The 24,577-nt window shown below is 35.3% G+C and overlaps 1 protein-coding gene across 9 annotated transcripts in view; it reads left to right on the top strand.

Moving 5' to 3' along the window:
* TANC2 (tetratricopeptide repeat, ankyrin repeat and coiled-coil containing 2) overlaps positions 1-24,577 on the top strand; it is a 471,869-nt gene that overhangs the window by 67,647 nt on the left and 379,645 nt on the right. The window contains exon 1 of one of the 9 annotated variants that reach the window (XM_034942672.3): positions 12,610-16,557. The exons of the other annotated variants lie outside the window; for them this stretch is intronic. The gene's annotated coding sequence lies outside the window, so the exon portion shown is untranslated. Of the gene's footprint in view, positions 1-12,609; positions 16,558-24,577 lie in introns of those variants that run through there. 9 annotated transcript variants of the gene reach the window in all.

Consider the following 24,577-nt stretch of genomic DNA (forward strand, 5'->3'; position numbering starts at 1 on the left):
GGGTGGAGCCACCACAGAGGTTCCCCACAAGGGCAATGCCTATGAGGGACTTGGAAGTGGGGCTGCTGCTGCAGCCACTGGCAGCATGCAACGCTGGCCCAGGAAAGCTGTAAGCACCAGTGTACAACTTTATCCTGTGAGAACGGTTATGTGGGCTGAGCCCAGCAAAGTCATGGGAGCTGGGTTGCCTGAGGCCTTGGGAGCTCACCCCTGCCCTGTTACCTAGAGTGTCCAGGTGATGGCACATAGAGCGAAAGATTATTTTGTGTGTGTATGTGTGTGTGTATGTGTGTATTTTTTTAAGACATGAGGTCTAGCTATGTTGCCCAGACTAGACTCGAACTCCTGGGCCCAAACAATTCTTGCACTTCAGCCTCCCACGTAGCTGAGACTACAGGAATATGCCATTGTGCCTGTCCCTGGCCGAAAGATTATTCTGGAGTTGTAAGATGCAATGTCTGCTTTGTTCAGTTTGGGACTTGCTTGGGGCTGATTACTCCTTAATTTTTGCTTCTCTCCTTTTTGGCGTGGGAATATTTACCTGCTGCCTGTCCCATTACTGTATCTTTGAAGTAGATAACCTGTTTTGATTTCACAGGCTTACAGGAGGATGTTAGAGTTTTGAGTTTGTGCTGAAATGAAACACCTTTCAAGAAGTATCAAAATGTGGCCTTATAACAGAAAATAAGGATTCTGATTTGGTGGCAGAGGATACTGTGCTATAAAATAAAATGTGACTGGAGAGTGAACTAAGTGCTAAGAACTTTGAAATTGCATTTGAAACAAATCTGAACTGACTGGTTTTGTTTATATTCCACAAATTTGTAGCAATTCTGTAATAGTGCTTCTCATCAGATAGACACATGTATTCACACTCATGTGTTCATATCTATTTTCATTCATCCTTTTTTATTGTTGTTTTAATATTAGGGTTTTACTAACTTTACAAGATGAATTGTGATAATTTCTGTATTTTGTGGTGCTTCTTTATCATATAAATTATTTATTCCTTGAAAGTTTAATAGAACTGTTACCAGAAAGGGGTCCCGATCCAGAGCCCAAGAGAGGGTTTTTGGATCCCGTGCAAGAAATAATTCGGGGCTAGTCCATAGATTAGAGTGAAAGCGAATTTATTAAGAAAGTAAAGGAATAAAGAATGGCTACTCCTTAGAGCAGCCCTGAGGGCTGCTGGTTGCTCAATTTTATGGTTATTTCTTGATTATATGCTAGACAAAGGGTGGATTATTTATGCCTCTCCTTTTTAGACCATATAGGGTAACATCCTGTCATTGCCATGACATTCGTAAACTGTCTTGGCACTGGTGGGCATGTAGCAGTGAGGATGCCCAGAGGTCACTCTCATCGCCATCTTGGTTTTAGTGGGTTTGGGCCGGCATCTTTACTGCACCCTGTTTTGTCAGCATGGTCTTTATGACCTGTATCTTGTGCTGATCTCCTATCTCATTCTGTGATTAAGAATGCCCTAACTTACTGGGAATGCAGCCCAGTAGGTCTCGGCCTTATTTTACCCAGCCCCTATTCAAGATGGAGTATACACACATTTGCATGTGTTCTGTATTTCACAGAGGAAAAGGACTTTTATGTGCATTACCTAATTTAATCTGTGTAGCAAATACATGAGAGACTTTATAGGTGAGATATTAAATGTATTGCCCAAGATTATACAGCTAGTAGGAATAGAAGCCATTGAATTCTCACTGTATGTATATTGCTGTCCCTGAATAAATGAGACAGTTGAGTGGAATTAAGTCTAAACTGAGACCTGGAAACTGTCTTTTCTTTGAAGTAGTGACTCAGATGTTAGAGATTTTAAGTTGCTAAGGATTATACCAGAGCAACAAGTAGCCAAAAATTTGGTGGCTTCTTGTGCTAGAGTTGAGAAATACTTTGAGAAATTTGTGTAAGTTTTTGCTCTTTGATTTTTTCTTGTTTTTCATAGAAACATTAAATATGTCAGTTTCCTGTATGTTTTATTATTTGAAAAATCACCCTATTAGACATTAAATGTAAACTAAACTAATTACCATTAGTATTTCTCCATGGCTTTCCTCCTTATTAACTGTGTGTTAATACAGTTGATGGTAATTTTTTTTTAAGTATGCTGTAGAACATTGGTCTCAATCATTTTAACCTGCTTATATGTTCATACAATATTTACTGAAAATGTTAGGGATTCCCTACTAGAGTGGCACATGTGATGATTAGAAGTTGGTGAATGAAGTTTCATAATGTCTTCCAGTTGTGGACGCCTTCTTCATTTTTACTATCTTTGGGTAGAATCTTTGGAGATGGGTAAGTAGGGAGAGAGGGTTGGAAGGTAGAATGGAATGAGAAATAGTGAAGGCTATTGAAGAATTTCAGCAATGAGGTGCCAAATACAGTCTTTAAATAAGAGATCACGGGGCAGGCATGGTAGCTCACGCCTGTAATCCCAGCACTTTGGGAGGCTGAGGTGGGCGGATCACATGAGGCCAGGAGTTTAAGACAAGCCTGGGCGACGTGGCGAAATTTCATCTCTACTAAAAATAAAAAAATTAGCTGAGTGTGGTGGCACACATCTGTAATCCCAGCTACTTGGGAGGCTGAGGCATGAGAATCGCTTGAACCTGGGAGGTTGAGGCTGCAGTGAGCCGTGATTGCACCACTGCACTCCAGCCTGGGTGACAGAGTGAGACCCTATCTCAAAAATAAAATAAAATAAATAAAATAAAATAAAATAAGTAAAATAAAAAATAAAATAAAATAAAATAAAATATCAACATGAGTTGGTTAGGTACCTATGTCCTTCCATGATTCTGTAATATCTGTTGCTGGTGACCTTTGACTTCGTATCCTGTAAATCTCCCTTTTATTTTTGTTCATTCCTTTAAGCAACATTAACCTCCTCCTACTCGAGGACTCCTATGCATGCTGCTCCCTATGCCTAGAATGTTAGTTAGCTCCCTTACTTCATTGATATTTCTAATCAGAAATCACCTTCTCGGTGAAGTCTTTCCTTGCCACCAGATCTAAGACTCTAACCCCTTCTTCATGTCACCTTTTTATTTTGTCCTCCCTTTTAAATTTTGTCTCTGTAGCGATTATCATTATTCATCTTATATGTCTTGCTTTTCTGCTTTATTATCTGTCTTTCCTACTAGAGTACAAGTTTCATGTAAGTCCATTCTCTTTTACACTGCTGTATCCTCAGTACCTGCCCGGCACATAGCAAGTACTTAGTAATATTTGTTTTATGAATGAAAACATTCTTTATGACATTTTAAGGATGATAACTCTGGCATCAGTGTATAGAATAGACTGCAGTGAGGAAATACTAATTAAGAGACAATGAAAAGGCTCAAGAAGTGACAGTAGGAATAAAGAGACAGAGGATACACAAGGAAGACATTTTTGAGGTAGACTATATAAGATTTGTTTACTAGAGTGGCTGGGAAGTGAAAAGAATGGGAAGAAATAATTTGTTCTGAAATTTCTGGTTAGAGAGACTGGCACACTGGTACCTTGCATTGTTCCAGGCTCATATTGGATATTCAGTGATCATATATTAAATGAATAACTATTCAGAGATAAAATGTTAACTTTTTGCACTAAATTTTGCTTTCAAATGTAATTTATTTAGCTCTGTGGTTTATTTCCATACTCTGAATCTTTGTAAATTACTCTTATTCCAACTTTAGGATTATGCTTCCCCAGGACCTCAGAACAATTTTAAATGTTACAAGCCTTTTTAGCACTGTACTGCAATATTTTAGCCTAAAGATTTATTCCCTGATCATCTACTTTCATAGGTTGGTACTTTCAAAGTTTGCTGCATCCCTCCATGTTGGTAAAGAAGGAAGACAGAAAGCTATGTAAGGCTTATGCAGTCAGCACAAGTTGTTTTGTGACTAATTCTTTCCCATTTAAAGGAAGTTCATTTTCATTCTATTTAGTTTCTTCCTATCCTCAACTTGTACAAGGCACTTGAAATTTAAAATAGTGGTTTCTTAGTACTGATTGAAGTTTCCCTGGTAAAACTACTTTCATAAATGATCAATTCACATTTTAACAACAAATTTTTTAAAGTATTAAGTTAAACAATTTAAACTGGTTTAGTTTGGATGCTATTGCTGAAGATCAGTTACTGTAAAAATCCAAGTGTATATCAGTATGCCACTTATAATTCTACATTCATAAATTTGAGAGTGTGCAACGAAGAAAAAGAAATATTGAGTAATAGACTGATTTTTGATTCTTTAAAAAAGGGATTTAAATAATGAGTTAAATATATGATTTTGTCCTTAATACGCTATTTTTCATAGGTATATTTTGATATAGAACAATGTTTGTGCCAAATTAAAATGATAAATTATTTTAATACTGTCAAAATTTTCATCTGAATATATTTAGATTTTTGTTTTCTTAGAGAACTTTATTTCAAAGAAAAAAAACCTCTTGATAACAGATTTGTGCTTTTGCAAATTTATGGTATTAGTCTATACCATCTCATCGTCTCCTTATGATAATATAATTATGCTTCTGTTTTTTTGAGATATATGGGAATTTTAATACAAACCCATACATGTACTCATAATAGTGAAAAGTTAATGATAGAACCAAGAAATGAGTGCGATATTAAAGGGAGAGCAAATGATAGTTTTAAAATTGGTATGATACAGCAATCATAGACTCTTTGTCCTCAAGGGTCTCTAGAATACATTTCTATAAACGGGAAGCATCTTTCTTACATATTTTATTCCTTATGTTAAAGAAACTCAATAACCAAAAATTTGACCTTAAAAACAAGTTCCGCACTCCCGCACCTCATTCCATTTTCATAGAATTTTTTTCTATTCTATTCTGATTTTATTTGACTCCCCAGAGAAAATAGGTTAACTTACTTTTTTCCAGATTTAAAGTGCTCTGACCTAGAGTCATGATTCTTTGATTTGTCACTAAAAATCTTGCCATCAGAAGTCCCGGTTCTTTAGAGGAGCCCCAAATGGATCTTTAATACCTTACCGAGATGGAAAATAAGCTGGTCATGTCTGTAAACCAAGAATGAACAAGGTAGGGTTTGTTTTTTCCTTTAATATTAATTTTTAAATATTTCACTTGTGTTATATTGAAGGAACAAGTAACATTGAAAATGTTGTCTTTGTTATTAGAATGAGACAGAATGTTTTGCCTGTATAGGGGAAGTAAAACTTTACTTCTACTCTCAGGGTCTCCAGCTGGACCTGAGAATTAAATTGACATAAGACAGATTAATAGGGGAAAAGCATACAGATTTTTACATGTATGCCTCCACAGGGAAATGATGACCCAGACATATATGTACTAAGTTGGACAAAGAGTAGTAAATTGTAAAAACATAAAAAGACACAGGGGCTTGGGCTAGGGCAGTTAATCATGGAGAAATGGCTAGGAAGATAAGGGCTTGTCTTACAAGGTTGGTTGGTTCAGATTTGCCTCAACTCCCCATCTCGGGTGATAAGAATATTTCTTTTCTCCAGGTACAGGAAGGACAGCTTTTACATTGGAGTTTCATCTCCACTTTTCAGGAAGAAAAAGGAAAGTCAGAGTGCCCTTCTTGGATCTGCTGGTTTTCAAGTGCCTTTAGTTCAAAATAATCCTTATGCCAAAGTTACATGTTTTGGGGTAGCATATTCTGCCATCTTTCATATGGTAACTCCATGGCTCAATAACTTTCTACTGAAATGTCTTTTATAAAACTACTTCATATGTTCTCAGGCCAGTGTTGTTGTTAAAAGAAAAAAAGGGAAAAAGGAAAACAATTACTTCATGTAGTCAGTAGGATATATCAGTGAAATAATATTGATAAAAAGATATATGATAAAGATATAATACTAATTTTATTTATACAAAAAATGGTTTTACTATTTTACAGGAGCCTATGGTATTGAAGTATCCTTATGTATTTGAAGATTTAAACTTGGAAAAAAATACTTTGTTCATCTCTTCATACAGTTGATTCAGATTCAGCATACATTTATTAAATGTTTATTATGCACCATGTTAAGTACTTTAACCAGAGTTATCCTCATATATTACACAGCCTACATTAGCTTGAAATGTGTATAAAAATTTGAAAATTTTGGGATTATTTCCTTTTTGCTCACTAAAGATTTTATTTTTGGACTCCATAGTTTTGATTAGGAAAGAACTTGGTAAATAATATTTATAATTATTGTAAAGCTGCTTAGCCAGTAGTCTGTGCCAGACCAAGAGTGTTACTTGGAACAGAAATATCTCTTATCCATTTTGTATCCTTGGTCTATAGCATAATGTTTTATAATACATATTTGTTAAATGGCATAAATTTTCTGAGAAAGTCATAACATTATTCTGGTCTTATGTTTTGTGATTTTAAAAAATTAGATATAACTAGTTTTCAATCATTTTGAAATAATTTACAAACCCTTTAGAACAGTGCTGTTCAGTACAACTTTCTCCGATGATAGGTATATTTTATAAATCTGTGTTGTCTTATACTGTAATGGAAAGAACTTATGGCTGCCTCCAATTTTGGTTCATTAATTCACTCCACAGAGATTTTTTAGTGCTTACTGTATATCAGAAATTGTGATTCATGATGGAGATATTTCCTAGTCTCAGGGAGCTCAAAGTCTAATAAAGGAGAGAGATTTCTAAACCAACAGCAACAATATACTTGGAGGATAGGCTGGGAGGAGAGGAGAATGCAAGTTGAATTGTGAAGGACAAGTTAATAGTGGTCCAAATAGAGAAAGCAGCATTTGCTAGTAGATGGAGAGAGGAGACTATTTGGTTCATTCCAGTAACTGCAGTAATTCTTTCTATTTCTGGTACCTAGGGTGAGTAAGAAAGTTGCTAAAAAGAATGGACAGTTAATCACAGTAATCACTCATCAGTTAATGACATGCTTTGTGTGCCATGCTAAAGACTTTGCATTATATCCTTAAAGCTGCAAGTGAGCCACTGCAGGGTTTTAAACTGGTAAGTAAAAATCATTTTAACATCTAAGCTTAGTCCTCGTGACCCCATATTTATTAAACTTGAACTTTTTAGAGGAAATATGAACTTTATGTTAAAATTTGAATTTGATTAGATCCCGTAGAGTCTCCTCCCTGGTCAGTTTTGTTATTGTGGTAGTTAGGATGGTTAGAATTACTAGAGATACAATTTAAAATACTGAGACATTGAAGGGGATTTATACATTCATATAACTAAGAATTCCAGCAGTAGAACGATTACAGGTAAATTAATTCTGAAGCTCAACAGCATCACCAAAGACTCAATTTCTTTCTCTCTGCCATTTTCAGTGTATTGTTTATTGTTCTCAGGTTTGTCCTTACATAGCTGCAAGAGGACTGCAGTACCTTCAACTTTTACATCCATACACAGCATTGTTCATAGACTACTAGAACAACTAATCCCTTCTTGGGTCCCTTTTTAAGTTAAGGGGAACTTTCCAGACAGACACCCCATGCCACCCCCCACCCCCCGATTCACCTCACATCCAGTTGGCCAGGTTATATCACTTAACCTTTCTTAAGCCAATTAATGAAATTGCAAATGTTGTTATTGAGATTCATTTACTAATCAAAGTTCAACCCCTGAGAACCAGCCTCCCTTGAAGCAAATACCTAAAATAAAGTCAGCGTTCTTTTAGCATGAAATAAAGGATTGGATAGGCAACTAGTGGAGTCTGCCACTTTGTTTTTCTAACCTAGTTTTGGGTTTTTTTAATCTTAAAAATTAGCAGTCTTTCTCATACCAAGAGTTAGAAGGACAAGCCCAAATTTGCCTAAGATAGGAAAGACAAGAACACCTTAAGTTTGTTAATAATCCAAATATTTTGATAAGAAGTTTGCAGAAATGTGGAGCTGTTGTAGTATAAATTAATCTTTCTGAGGCTTACCACTTCGAAGATCTTAAATGACATGGTTCTTGACTGCAAAGCTGAGGACTGGGCCCCAAACTATAGGATTTTAGTATCAGAGGCCTGCCTGGGAAACCAACCAGCAGATCATCCCAGAAGATAGATTTCTATGATTGTTCTTGACCGGGGGAATTCTCTTCTGGAATAGGAGTGGATGGGAGATTTGCTCCTATTTAATTTTTTTCCTAAATGTATAATTTTAATGACATAAATCTTTTTTGTACCTGAAAGAGGTCAGGTTTTTCCAAACTCAAGTATTAGAAACATATTTGTCTACTTTTTTGTTGTCACCTTTCATCCTAACCACAGAAGGCTTGGCTGGGGAATGTTCTTTGGGAGAAAGAGAATATTGAAGAAAAAATGATTTTTTTCAAAGTAAAGCCTGGCTATACTATTTGCTTCAAAAATTTACATCACACTTCATGATCTTAGCTCTGGTATTATTCATATACTAGTCACTATAGTCACTTCTTTACTCAGAATATTGTGTTACTTTGCTGTTCTACTTTGTTTCCATTTTAAAAAATGGTCAGACCATTCAGTTTTCCTTTCTGTTAAGCTTCCAGTGGATTCATGCTCTAAGGATGAGGTACTATTAGATACTTCTTTCCTTCCTTTCTGTGTTGTTTTTCCATCCCTGATTATAGGGTGAGCACTTAATGTGGACCAAGTAGAGTATTGGGGGACACAGCTTACTTAGAAATAAAAGAGATAGTCTTTGCCAGATTATACTGCCTGTAATAAATAAACCAGTATTACTAAAATATAGTATGAGAAGTATTGTGATGAACCTTCTACATGGAGTACTAAGGGAGTTCCAAGGGAAGGACTCAATCTCAGACTGGAGGGAAATGGAACAATTCTTGGAGGAGGTGGTGACTATCACCAAGCCTACATAGCAGCTAGCCACTTTGAGAAATGGGGAAGAGGACATTTCAGGCACAGAGTACAGCAAGTGTAAAGACGAAGTTGTGAGAAAACTTGACACATTTTGTGAACTATATATAGGTAGTTTGGTACTGTGGTGGTTCACTCCCATTTCTTATATCTATTTCTTTCTGCAAATCTATTTCATTCTCTTGCAACCTTGCACATTTGTTTTAGTTCAAATAGTAGAACATAGCTACCAACAACTGAGTTTTGTATGTTATAGTCCAGGCACCCAGAGAAGGATACTGATTCAGTTCTTTTGTTTTCACATCCATAAGCTCATGGGTAGGTCAACTCCGGTCTTATTTAGGTCTGGTGTCCACCCTTTGACAAGTCAGTTACACTTTGGACTAGGGTGTGGCTGAGGTTTGTGATCATCTCAGCTTGGGTTAGCTGCCTATCCCAGTGCAAATCATCTATGGTAGAGGGAGGGAGTAAATTAGTATGGGAGTGAGAGTTTTTAAAGGGCACTTCCCAGAAAGGGGCGTATGTGACTCTGAGTAGGCAAAATGACATGCCATCTGTAGGAGCTATTGCAGCAGCATCCAGGCAAGAGATAATGAGGGTCTGAACTAAGAGCGTGGTGGTGGTATGGAGAAAAGAATCGACTGAACTACATGATTGATTGGGTGTAGGTAAAATGAAGGAAGAGCCTTAGTCTTACTTTTTAATTTACTTAACAAAAATACTTATCAAGTGCTTGCTAGAGCTACTGGAGATACAGCAGTGCTATATATCAGATTACTAAAAGAACAACTTGTTCTATACTCAACACATTCTGACACCAGATGTGTTCCGTTAAACAATTCTCCAACTCTTCCAAAACCAACTGAGTATCCTACAATTTAATTCTGATGACCAGGAGTTAGTTAGACCCCACAGGTTGAGGACTAGTCCCACAAGACGCCCCCTACTTAGACACTAATTGCCAAGTCTAGACCCTTGTACTTCTTCTGACCTACAAGTTATAATTTCTAGGTGCCCATGGCTCCCTCCTTGGGTTCAGTAATTTGTCAGAACAGCTCACAGAAATCAGGAAGACACTTAACATTTGCCAGTTTATTATAAAGGATATTACAGAGAATCTATATGAACAGCCAGATGAAGAAGTACATAGGATAAGATCTGAGCATGGGAACTCTGCTCCTGTGGAATTGGGGTGCCCCACTCTCCTGACATGAGGTTCACTGACCCAGCAGCTCTGTCAACCCCATTGTTTAGAGTTTTTATGGAAGCTTCATTATGTAGGCATGATTGATGAAATCATTGGCCATTGGTGATTGAGCTCAATCTCCAGTCCTTTTCCGTTCCTCAGAAGTTGGGGTGGGTGGAGCTGAAAGTTTCCCCTGATTTGATGATTGGTTCCCCTGGCAGTCATCCCCCATCCTGAAGCTATTCTGGGGCTTTCAGCCACCAGTAATCTGATTAACATACAAAAAGACACTCTTATCTCTCCTGGTAGTAAAATACCAAGGCTCTTAGTAGCTCTTGTGTCTATTACTGGGTGACTGAGATCAAATATTATAATAAAAGATGCCCTTATCATCCCAACACTATAAGGGTTTGAGGAAACTATAAGGGTTTTAGAAGCTCTGTGTCAGGAACTGGGGGTGGGAGGCAGAACCAAATAGATGTTTCCTATGTCATAATGATATAACTAAACTTACATTCAAGGACAACACCATGTTTATAAAGGAAGTTTCTGGGTTAAGTGACTGGGTGAATGATGGTGCTCTTCATTTGAGGTTTGGGGGGAAATGTAATGAATTCATTTTATGAAATGTGAAATTTGAGGTGATGATGGGTTATCCAGGGGATGTTAGATATTTGGGTTATGGACCCACAGGAGAAGGCAGAGGAAGAGAGAGAGAATTGGAAGTCATGACCATCCAGTGGTAATTGAAGTTTTTAAAAACTATAAAGTCGAATTTACTTTTTTATTTTGGTGTTCGGTTTTATGAATTTTCACACATGTGTAAATGTGTGTAGCTACCACCACAATTAGCATACGTCACCTTACAGGTTACATCATGATATTCGTTTCTGGTCACTCTCTTCCCCCGTCCTTCACCTGGGAAACCAATGAGCTATGAAGATGGTTACACTAAACAACAGATTTTCAATGTAGATGAAACAGCTTTGTATGGGAAGAAGATGCCATCTAGGACTTTGTTGCTAGAGAGAAGTCAGTGCCTGGGTTCCAAGCTTTGAAGGACAAGCTGACTCTCTTGTTAGGGGCTAAGGCAGCTGGTGACTTTAAATTGAAGCCAGTGCTCGTTTACCATTTCCAGAATTCTAGGGTCCTAAAGAATGATGCTAAATATACTCTACCTGTGCTCTATAAATGGAACAATAAAGCCTGGATGACAGCATGTCTGTTTATAGCATGGCTTACTAAATATTTTAGGCCCACCGTTGAGATCTACTGCACAGTGCTCTGATGGAAACATTCAAGGAGATTAATGTTATTCTCATGCCTGCGAACACAACATTTATTCTTCAGCCATGGATCAAGGAGTAAATTTTGACTTTTAAGTCATATTATTTAAGAAATACATTTTGCAAGGCTATAGCTGCCATAGATAGTGATTCCTCTGATGGATCTAGGCAAAGTGAATGGAAATTCTGGAAAGGATTCACCATTCTAGATGCCATTAAGAACATTTATGATTCATGGGAGGAGGTCAAAATGTCAACATTAACAGAAGTTTGGAAGAAGTTGATTCCAACCCTCATGGATAGCTTTGAAGACTTCATTGGAGAAGTAACTGTCGATGTGTGGGAATGGTAAGAGAACTAGGATTCGAAATAAAGCCTGAAGATGCACTGAATTGCAGTAATCTCATGATAAAACTTGAATGGATGAGAAGTTACTTACAGATGTGCAGAGAAAGTGGTTTCTTGAGATGGAATCTGTGTCTGGTGAAGATGCTGTGAACATTGTTGAAATGACAGCAAATAATTTAGAATATTTCATAAACCTAGTTGATAAAACAGTGCCAGGGTTTGAAAGGATTGACTTCAATTTGAAAGAAATTCTACTGAGTAAAATGCCATCAAATAGTATCATTTGCTACAGAGAAATCTTTCATGAAAGGAAAAGTTATTTGATGTGGCAAACTTCATTTGTTGTCTTATTTTAAGAAATTGTCACAGCCACACCAACCTTCAGAAACTACCCCCCGATCAGTCAGCATCCATCAAAATAGAGAAAGACCCTCCACCAGCAAAAAGATCCCAACTTGCTGAAGGCTCAGATGATAACATTTTTTAGCAAGAGAATATTTTTAAATGAAGTTATATACATTTCTTTTTAGATATAATGCTATTACAAACATAATACGAAGTTAATAGATTATAGTGTATCATAAACATAACTTGTCTGCACTGGGCAAACAAGAAATTTGTGTGACTCGCTTTATTGCGATCTTCATTTTCTTGCAGTGGTCTGGAACGGAACCAGCAAAATCTCGGAGGTATGCCTGTGTATGACCTTTGAAGACTGACTTCTTTCACTTGGCATAATGCCTTTGAGATTCATCTGAGTTGTTGTGTCAAAAAGTACTAGCGAGTGTTCCTTTTTATTGCTGAATGGTATGCCATTGTATGGATGTATTGTTTGCTCATTTATTCACCCACTGAAGACCATTTGGATTATTTCCAATTTTAGGTGATTATGAATAGAGCCACTATAAACATTCATATATGGGTTTTTGTGTGAACATAAGTTTTCGTATCTGTAGGGCTGATGCCTAAGAAGTGGGATTGTTGGATCATATGGTAGTATATGTTTAACTACACAAGGAACTGCCAAGCAGTTTTCCAGAGTAGCTGTACCCTTTTCATTCCCACCAGCAACATATAAGAGTTCCAAATGTTCCACCCCCTTGGTAGCACTTGATATTGTCAATTGTAAAAAATTTTAGCTATTCTGTGTGTAGTGGTATTTCATTGTGGTTTTAATTTGCATTTCTCTGATGGCTAATGAACATCTTTTCATGTGCTTGTCTTCCATGTATCCTGTGTGGTGAAGTGTCATCAGATCTTTTGCCCATTTTTTATTTGGTTGTTTGTTTTCTCATTGGTGTATTTTAAGAGTTCGTTGTGTGCTCTGTGTACAAGTCCTCTGTTGGATATGTGTTTTGCTTGCTTTGTTTATTCTCTTAACAGTGTTTGATAAAGTTCATTTTTCTTTTTTTAATGGTTTATGTTTTTGCTATCATATTTAAAAACTTTGGCTAATCACAAGTCATAAAGATTTCTCCTGTGTTTCTTCTGAAAGTTTTATATTTAGATGTATGATTTATTGTTTTTTATATAAAGTGTGAGGTTAAGGTTGATGTGTTTGTTTGTTTTTGTATGGTTGTGTAATTGTTCTAACACCATTGTTGAAAAGACTACACTTTCTCCTTTGAATAGCTTTTGCACTGTTGTTAAAAATCAATTGACCATATTTATTTAGATCTATTTCTGCACTGTCTGTTCTGTTAACTGATCTCTTTGTATCCTTTTGCCAGTACTGCACTGTCTTGATTACTGTAGCTTTATAGTAAGTCTTAAAATAGGGTAGTATAATTCCTCCAACTTTGTTCTTTTTCAAAATTGTCATAGCTATTTTAGATCCTTTGCTTTTCTATATAAATTTTAGAATCATCTTGTCTATCTATAAAAAGATCCTTCTGGGATTTGGGGTGGAATTACATTAAATCTATAGATCAACTGGGATAGAACATTTTTTCCATGTGGGATCTTCTTTTAGTACATGAACATGTTATGTCTTTCCATTTGTTTAGTTCTTCCTTGATATTTTTCATCAGCATTTGGTAGTTTCCAGCATATAGATCTTGTACATGTTTCATTAGATTTACACGTAAGTTTTTTTTTTTTTTTTTGAGCTAATGGTACAATAGTCCCCTCTTGTCCAGAGGGGATACACACCACAGCCCCCAGTAGATTCCTGAAACTATGGATAACACCGAACCCTATATATACTTATGTCTTTTCTTACACATACATATGTACCTATGATAAAGTTTAATTTATAAATTACGCATAGTAAAATATTCACAACAATAACAATAGTAAAATAGAACAATTATTATAACAATATATTATAGGAAATATGAATGTGGTCTTTTCTCGCAAAATATCTTATTGTACTTTATTCATCCTTCTTGATGTGATCTGTTGATCTGATAACTAAGATAACTACTAAGCATATCCAAACGACCAACGGGCATGTAGGGTATACAGCATGGATATGCCAGAAGTTACTAACGGCAGGTACAGTATACAGCAGTAGATATGCTGGAAGGGATGATTTACATCCTGAGCAGGATGGCTTGAGATTTTATCACACTACTCAGTATGGGGTGTAATTTAAAACTTATGAATTGGTAATTTCTGGGATTTTCCATTTAATATTTTCTGACTGTAGTTAACTGTGGGTAACTGAAACCATAGAAAGAGAAATCACAGATAAGGGGGTGGGTGGACTCTTGTTTTTAAAATTTTGGTTTCTTATTGTACATTGCTTATATTTAAAACATATATATAGGCTGGGTGTGGTGGCTCACCCTTGTAATCTCAGCACTTTAGGAGGCTGAGGCAGGCGGATTACCTGAGGTCAGGAGTTCAAGACCAGCCTGGCCAACATGATAAAACCCTGTCTCTACGAAAAATACAAAAATTAGCCAGGCATGCTGGCGGGCACCTGTAATCCCAGCTACTCGGGAGTCTGAGGCAGGAGAATCACTTGAACCTGGGAGGTGGAGGTTGCAGTGAGCCAAGATTGTGCCACTGTGTTCCAGCTGGGTGACAGACCGAGACTCCATCTCAAAAAATAAAATAAAACATAAGTATATGATTTTTTTTTTTTACTTTATATCCTATGACTTTGCTAAACTAACTTATTAGTTCTAATCGATGTTTTTTGTTTTTGTTTTTTAGTAGATTCCTTTGAATCTTTTAAGTGGACAATAATGTCTTTTGATAATAGGGAGAGTTTTATTTGTTCCTTTCCAGTATGTATGCTCTTTATTCTTTTTCTCATTTTATGGCACTGGCCAGCACTTCTAGTACAATGATGGCTAAGAGTCGGGGGAGTGGTATTCTTGCCTTGTTTCCTGAGCGTTGGCTGGGGGGAAACATTGCTTTTCACCAATAAATATGATGCTAGCTGTAGATATTTTATGGATGTTCTTTATCAAGTTGAAGTAGTTCCCCTGTATTCCTAGTTTTCTAGTTTTCTTCAAGTGCTAATTTTTTTAAAAAATACTTTGATCAAGTAATAAGATCATATGAGTTTTCTTCTTTGAACCGTTAGTATGGTAGATTGCATTGAATGATTTTCAAATACTAAACTAGTCTGGCATTTCCAGGATAAACCCCACCTACTCATAGTTTGTTGTTCTTTTTCTACATTACTGTATTTTATTTTCTAATATTTTGTTGAGGATCTTTGTTTCTATGTACATAAAGGGATTTTGGTGTGTAGTTTTCTTTTTTTGGTAATGTCTTTATCTGGTTTGACATTCGAGTAATTCCGTCCTCATAAAATGAATTGGGAGTATTTTCTGCTCTTCTGTTTTCTGGAAGAAATTGTAGAATTTGTTATTTCTTTAAATGTTTGGTAGAATTCACCTGTTTAGTTATTTGGGCTTGGATATTTCTTTTTCATAATTTTTTTTAAACTATAGACTTTATGTAATAGTTATAGCAATATACAGGTTACTGTTTAATCTTGAGTGAGTTTCAGTAGTTATTAAGTGTTTACTAAAAAGGTGTATTTAAAAGACCAGGCTGTGCTATAGAATAACTTTATGACCTTGGGAAAGGTACTTTAGCCTTAACCTCTCTGTCCTTAATTTGTTAATCTGAAAAATCAAAGTTTTAGATTTGTCTTTTTAAAGGTTTCTTCCAATTTTTTAATTCTAGTGGATGAGAGTGTATGTGTTTGAAGTTTATGTGAAAGGACTGTGACCCTCTCTGTCTTGTTTTATCTGTCATTTATTGAGTGAGCATTGATTTATTTAGATTCACTTTGCCTTTTATCAGATAAGTTCCATATTTCCTCCTAATAAATGAATTATTTGTTGATGAAAGGTATGGGAGGAAGGCCTGTTTATGCATTTATACATGATATGGTATGTAAAAAATTACTTTCATAAGCTATTTATGTGAGAAAATTAAGACATATCATGTGTTAGTCTTTAATGTTAAATTTTCTTGAAAAAAAATTATCAGTTTAGAATTTTAGAAATGTTAGAAATACATTTCTCTTTTGGTGATTGTCCTTCTGAATCTTCATGATTAAAAAATTCATTTATTTTTGGCTACTTAATAGAGACAATGTCTATATAAGTATTTTTTGCAAAATCATCTGGCATACTGTTGTGCATTCTGTCCTTTTGTTGGATTAAAGCAAAGTGAAAGTAGCATACAGATTTACTGCTGAAAGAAACATTAAGTTGCAGGCTGCAGCTGGAGGATTTTACGTAGGCACCTGTGGGTTTGAGTGCGTTCAATATACAGACTGCAGTAGGAGGCTGGCACTGACTCTGCTGACTCCAGTACACTCCTTCACTGCTGTTCTGACAATTTCTCCACTGTCCAGAAGACAAACAAAATGGTGCAGCACGTACAGGGCTTGGGAAAAAAATAACCGTCAATATGATCCAGAGGTGAGTTTGCTACAGTGAACAGGAGAGAAAATTGTTAACAAGATAAAAGGCTTGGATGTGGTTCAGTATGTCAGATGTCTTCAGCTGTTTTAATATTTGATTCTGGCCAGTAAGGATGAAACTGTTGTAGTTCTAAAATCTTCATGCCCTCTATATAAAGAGGTTCAGGTATATTGCATTTATAGCATTACTAGATGCTTGCATGGTAGTTTATAAACATTTATATTTATACTAAACATGTGTAATGTGTGTGTCTATATAGATAGGTGTTTGTGAAGGTTATATCTATTAATACTGGATTTTTAAAAAGTAAGCACTTTTAGTTTTTATATTTTCTCTGTTGTGCATTTGTTGCAGCTCCTGCCAATGTCTCTTTCCCTATATTGTTCATTTTATAATAGCAGAAAACATTAGTAGCGCATTCTGTGGTGAGATATGGAAAATCAGTAGAATGAACCCTGGAGTTGGCACTTCATATTTTATTGATGACTGTAATGCAGTGTGAGTTCGCATTGCACATAGTCTTGATTTAAATGATTACCTCTTTTATGAAAGCAAAATGTTTGTAAGAACGGCCATGTTGTAGACAGGGAGCATAAAATAAAGGAGAGGAAGTAGGACAAGTAACATTACTCTGTCCTTGGTTTCTTGAACAATGTTCAGCATTGACTCAAGGCACTGTCATTTCAGAAGTACAGTATAGAAACAATTGAGCATCAAGCATAGATGAAACATGGAGGCTTAGTTTCCCACCCCCTCCTAGAAGCACTTTACTTATGTACTCACATATTTTCGGTTTCTGTGGCTGTGTTACTGGGTAGCTGTCCAGTTGAGACGAGATGTTTACTTAAGCCACACCCAGCAGAGTCAGCTTTTAATGTGTTGGGGGCACTATTTTAATCCTGTGCTGATTTGTAACCATCATCTATGGGATGCCTTTGAGTTGTAAAAAGAGGGAAAATACTAGATTCACAGGTTGCAGCTTACTATGTTTTTGAATATTTGAGTTGCTGTATTAATAGCACAGAAGAGCAGTATTTAAGTTATGCAGCATTTATCTATGGCAGAGAGAGATAGAGAATATGTGTATGATTCCATTACAAGTGTAATGCAAGTATTCTGATCATATAGCTAAAAATGCTGCTGGTATATTATTTTAGTTAGTGTTGTGGGTAGTAAATTGGAGTATGACATTCAGAGTTCAGATTTTCTTATTTGAGAAAATATTTGTCCAAACATTTTAAATACTTAATTTTTCTGTGCTTTTAAAAGATTTGCAAAGGATTCAGCCTGAGCTTAGAAATGTATAATGTTTTATTCCATGCTAAAGACATTTTGTATGTGATAAGAATTAACAACTGTATGGCTGGCTGGCTGCCACTGTGTTGGATTACCTTACCCACCTTACTGTAGACAAAAATAATAAGGAGTCAGCATTAATCCTAGTAGTCTCCATAGTACTCATATTGTATATTTTCAGAAACTCCTTTTTTATAGCCAAAGCAAAGTGTTCTCCCCAAAAAGAAAAAAAATTAAAAACAAATCTCTCATTTGTACTATATATCTTTGATTTTATCGAATAACACAAAAGAATAATGTGAGATTTTTTATGTCAAGTTTAGTGACAATAACTAACTACAGATTGAAATATACTATATTATTGAAATGTTTCATGGATCTAAAATGTTATATAATCCTGATGGAATGTTGCAGATGAAACAAAGAAATCTGATTGGTTCCTCACAAGATACAGCAGCCTCGAAATCCATTCTAACTAGAGGCTTCTACAGCAGCCTGGGTGGTTAGTATCACGTAAAAACAAAAATGCCTTGGAGATGGGAAGGGGTTTGGAAGAGAAAATGAAGTCGCTAAAGCACTTCAGTAATCTTAATCATTGAACATTTTTTTTCAGCTTCTCTTTTTATTTTTATTTTTTGCTTTGCTTGTTGTTGCTTAAAGGGAGTGTTATATTCAATCGAGTTAATGAACTTTCTAAGTAGTATTCTGTAATGAACTAGAAGAGTCTCTCTAAAAAGAGTTTTATGTTAACTGATAGACTGGGTTAATGAATAACATAATTTCAGAACACTTATGAAATATGAATGAGTGGGACTTGTTGGGGGAAGGAGATGGATGAGATGGAAAAGAGCTCGACACTCATAGTAACTCTTTGGTCCCACCCTTTCCCATCATATTAAAATTGCATCAGATAATTTGTCATCTAAGACTTTAGTGATGCTTGGTGAGGGCACATTGTTATTGACACGCAAACAGCAGGATGCTGCAAGTCAGAACAGGTGGAAAATTGTTTGCTGTCTGCTAGCTATTAGAAATACCCTTGAGATGTGAGAATAATGTATGTTAGCTTTTACGTATTTATTATTCTTTGCTAGATAGTCTGCTGGAATATAGTTGCAAATTATAGTACCAAATATGCAACCTTTCTGTGCGTTTACAGAAAATATTTAAAATATGCCTGTAGTTTATTCTACTAAAATTTGAAAATTCTTATATTTAAATGGTAATAGGTCAACTTCAGTTATAGGATCTGGGGGAGGGAAAGTTACTGTGAGCAGGAATGAGCATTTACATTAAGAGAATGAATAATATTGAAAGGAAGTAAAGCATCATAAAATAAAGCATATTAAAGAAAATATATATAGATATGTCCTGATAAAAGTCAACTATATTTTGTAGTTTCTGTTCTGTGCTTATTTTCTAAATTATCCAATATGCTAATAGAGTCAGGCTGAAGGCAGCTGGCTGCAAGTGTTACAAACTGAAAACAAAATGGCTGGCAAGGATTACTACTGTAAATTTGCAATAGAGAGCTGGATGCATTTAAGATATCTTTTGTTGAAAGAGTGTTAAAAAGTAAGATGATGAGGGAATGAGTGTTGTATAAGCTGTTTTTGACAATAAACATTGTATTAAAAAATACTCGATTACAGCATGAAAACAAAAGGCTTTACATTCATTTTCAACTAAGCAATAAAAAACTCTTGTTAGTATTTATTTAGCCATCATTGTCTTTGTAATTTTAAGACCTAAGTAGTTTCTGAGGGCATTGTTTATGAATCGTTCAGATTCACAGTGTGGTTAAGGGTAGAAGAAATTAACAGTGAAGAATTTGTTACATTCTTGGAATGGGGAGGTGGAATTGAGAGCTAAGTTTCTGGGAGTTTTATATATTTTTTAATCTTCTAGACTAGCCTACATTAAGGATGGAAGACATAGAATAACTGGAAAACTTAGAGATAAAAATGAAAATATAGTTTACAAAGTAACAACATCCATAGATCTGTATTTTATTTTTTTCTATTGAAGACCTGTTCATAAAACTATTTGTATTTTAGAAAAGACTTTTCTTTGTATAACCATAACCTATTTCAATTGATTTTTAGCAATTGTTGAAAGATTACATGACATGAAAATTGTTGATAGGCTTGGTTAGATTGAGAAATAGCTTCAGCAATTAATTAGTTAAGTAGATTGAAGACAGCACATACATTCACGTATCTTGTCTCTCACATTGTAAAGTCTATGTACTTTAAGAGGGCAAAAGTGTAAATATGTTATTGCCACTTCTCTAGCACATAGTATAATGCCCCATCACTTAATGGGTTCTCAGTAATTGATGTACAGATAATAATCACAAACATGTTTGATTAGTATTCACACACACATATACATATATAAACCCATACATAATTATAAACCCATATACATACATATATAAACCCATACATAATGATGCTGATTTAATTTTCACAACCTTGTGGAATAAATTCTATCATTTTACTCATTTAACAGATGAAAAAACTGAGGCAGAGAGCAAGAAGTTAAGTGACTTGACCAAAGTCATATAGTAAATGGTGGAGTCGGGACTTGTACTCATGTACTTTGAACTCTTTCATCATCTTTTCCTCTAGTAATTGAAGATTAAGCTGTATTAGCATTCAACAGTATCTTTAGCCCTCAGAAGCATACATTATATGTATATTCCGGCAGAAACTGCAAAGCAGAGAAAACTTTTCTGCTATATCTTTCAAAATTGCTTTAACTGATGTTTTGTTTTCTAAAATCCCTTTTCAATCATTTAGCTGTAGCTGATGGCCATTATCATCATCAGCTAATGCAGATGTACAGTTCTGAAAGCAATTTAAAAGCCCGTAGCAAGTATATACAGGAAGCAGTTGGAAAAATATATTAAGTTTTCTGTATTCCCCAAAATGGCTGCCAACATCTATTAGTCATCAAGCCCAGTTGATTAAAACTTCTGTGTATTTCTGAACTTTGTCTTCTCTTTACTTCTTCATTCTCATTTCTTCAGAATCTCATGTCACTTAAATTATTGTGTCTCCAATCTCAGTACCCTTTAGTTCATTATCTATTTTGCGTTAAGAATGAATTTTCTTAAATGTCCATCTGATTTTTCTAATATGTGCATTCCATTAGTTCTCCAAATAAAACATGGCTTGGTTTTTTACTGGTTCTCTTTGCTGTAACTGTATCCTAACACAGATGCACACAGATATAGATAATATATAGACCAGATTTAGAATTTGATTTTAAAAGATTAATGTTTGAATCTCCTTTATCAGAGATGAAAATTATCAGTATAAATGTATCCATGAACGATTTTTGTTTAGTATTGTGTGTTTTAAAATATAATAGGTGGTATCATTTCCTCTATATCATTCTGCAACTTGCTTTTTTGCTCGTTAGAAACTTAGTTTGTTTCTTTTATGTATTGTACAGTATGTTTCTTTTATGTATTGTATAGTATTCTATTTTATGAGCCCATTTCTTCCATCCATTTCCCTCCTAATATGAATTTGAGTTTTCTGGTCTTTTTTGTGTGTGTGATCATAAATAATGTTCCAGTGAATATCCTTACCCGCACATTAGTTTTTCTAGGAGCTATACCTAGAAATGGACTTGCAAATGTAGGTTATTTGCATTATCACTTTTACTACATGATTTCATTACTTTGTCACTTTACCAATTTATATTCTTAGAAGTGTCTGAGAGTTTTTTCTTTTTCCTATCCAGTAGTCATATGGTCAGATTTCTTCCTTTTTCTCAGTCTGGTAGGAGAAAGGTAATGTCCTAGTGATTTAATTTGTTTCCTTAATTTATAGTGAGGTTGAACATCTTTTCATATATTTTATAGGCCTTTAGAGTTCCTCATTTGTTAATAACCTCTTTATATCCTTTATGCATTTTTCTGATGGATTATTTGTCTTTTTCTTATTGATTTATAGGAATTCTTTATGGATTCTGGGCAGGTTCAGCAAACTGTAGCCCATGGGCCAAATCCAGCCTGCCACCTGTTTTTGTGTGGCCTGTGAGTTAAGGATGGTTTTTCCATTTATTTTCCAATCATTCCGAAAAAGAATTAAAGGAGAATAAAATGTTGCAACCTATCAACATTACAAAAAATTCAAATCTCAGTGTTCTTGAATAGTTTTAGTGAGATACAGATGCACTCATTTATTTACATATTGTCTGTGCCTGCTTTTGCACCACAATGGCAGAGTTGAGTAGTCATGACAGGGAGCATATGCTCTGCAAAGCCTAAAATATTTACTTTCTTTATAGAAAAAGTTTGCAGACCCATGTTTTAGATTGATCCTTAGCCTGTGACATTTATAACAGGTATCTTCTGTCAGTCTGTACGCTGTCTTAAAACGTTCCCTTTGGTTTTAGGACGGAAACTCCAAACTTCTGTTAAATAGAAGTTTAAAATTTCAATTTATTCAAATCTATCATTCTTTTTTATACTATGTGTTATTTCAGGAATCTTTCTTTACTCAGAGACTACAAATATATTCTTCTATATTTGAAATAGTTTTGAAGTTTTGTTTTTCACTTCGATATTTTTAATACATTTGGATTTTTTTTCCTTTTTTCTTATTGTTTTGGTAAGGGGATTATGGTATGAGAAAAGGGTCTAATCTTTTTTTCTCATGTGGAGAAAGCCAATTTTCCCCACCATATTTGTTGTTGAATACCCTTTTCTTTCTCCAGTGATTTATCATCCCAGCTTTCTCATGTACTAAGAATCTGTTATATTTGCATATGAGTCTTTTCTGGGTTCTTTTATTCAGTTCTTTCCATATTCTTTTTATTTAAAAAAATTATTTTTAAAAAGTAGAGATGGGTGTCTCACTATATTGCCTAGGCTGGTCTTGAACTCCTGGGCTCAAGTGATCTTCCCACATTAGCCTTCCAAGTAGCTGGGACTGTAGGCACACACCATCATGCCTGGCTTCTCTCTTTATTCTTTGATTAAATATTTCTATATTCTATTTGGTCATAATGATTCTCATTATCCAACTACTTAATCATTGTATTCACTTTTCCTAGTTCCTTGGGAGAAAAATACAAAATGTAACACTCAAGAACTTTACTAATGATAAGTTTAGGGAAAGGAATATTGTTGTTAAATTTTGTATATCGCATATACAAAGGTCATACTGTTATCTTTATTGAATTCTTTTTTTTTTTGAGACAGAGTCTCACTCTGTTGCCCAGGCTGGAGCGCAGTGGTGCGATCTCAGCTCACTGCAACCTCTGCCTCCTGGGTTTAAGCGATTCTCCGCCTCAGCCTTCTAAGTAGCTGGGACTACAGGTGCGTGCCACCACACCCAGCTCTTTTTTTTTTTTTTTTTTTTTTGAGATGGAGTTTCACTCTTGTTGCCCAGGCTGGCGTGCAGTGGCACCATCTCGGTCACTGCATCCTCCACCTCCCGGATTCAAGTGATTCTCCTGCTGCAGCCTCCCGAGTAGCTGAGATTACAGGCGCCCACCACAATGCTTGGCTAATTTTTGTATTTTTAGTAGAGACAGGGTTTCACCGTGTTGGCCAGGCTGGTCTCGAACTCCTGACCTCAGGTGATCCACCTGCCTTGGCCTCCCAAAGTGCTGGGAGCCACCACACCCGGCCTTTAATAAATTCTTTAACATATTTTAATCTCAAATTTCTAGTTTCATTGCCATTATTATTATAATCAAGTAATATAGTACAGATTAAGTACCCACAAGTGCATGGTATTATGCTAAGTACTTTAAAAAACATTTACGCATAACCAGTAAAGACAAAATATTATTTAGGCATAATGAGATGAATAAAGTATAATTTATTTGAAAAAACAAATTTGAGGAATATTTACATAATATATGATTATTTGACTTTGTATTACTTTGATTTTCCAGTGAGTGTCTATATATTTGAATTTACTTATCAGTCAAAACAGAAAGAGGTTGTGTTTTTTTCTTGGAAGTGAAATGGAGAGGGGGAGATCTGATTTTTAGTCTATCAGTAGCTGTCTCTCTATATAGGGAGTAAGAGGTTTCTTGTGAACCATGTGACATAAAAATAGCCTATTACTAATATCTTTTGAAATTTTTATATCTTCATATACGAAGGCAGGGATTTTAGGTGAAAACTGTTTTATCCCCACTCCTTAGGTATACAGTAGTTGTTTTTCAGGTGTCTGCTTTAGACATCTGAAGGTAGAGATCAGAAACTGAAAGAAAGCCAATATTAGAAAAACAAAAGTAGATCCAATTAGAAATGAAGCTGGAAAAGTAGAACCTTATAGATCGTGTTCAATTTTATATCTTCTGACGGGAGAACATTTAAACATTCTAAGTATAAAGTGAGGTAACTGTTAGATTTGCATTTCTAAATGATTACTCAGTTATTTGGATATATGTTGAGAAGAGAATGGATATAGGAGTGGATGCAGGTTGGAGATGGAGACAAGTGGATGGATTCAAGAGACATTTAGGAGAGAAAATCAATAATATTTGATGATGAATTCATTGAGATGGGGAGCTCTGATGGAGAGTATCAGGTTTGAAGGGATGAAAGGAAGTTTAGAATTTCATGTTTCAATACTTTGAGTTTGAGGTATATTTGAGACATCCAAGTGGGTATTTCAAAAAGGCAGTTGTTATATAGACAGACTTTTCCAATTTATATACAAATAAATGAATAGGGGCTCCCTAG

Source organism: Pan paniscus, chromosome 19 (assembly GCF_029289425.2).
Source record: "Pan paniscus chromosome 19, NHGRI_mPanPan1-v2.0_pri, whole genome shotgun sequence".
Classification (NCBI taxonomy): Eukaryota; Metazoa; Chordata; class Mammalia; order Primates; family Hominidae; genus Pan; species Pan paniscus.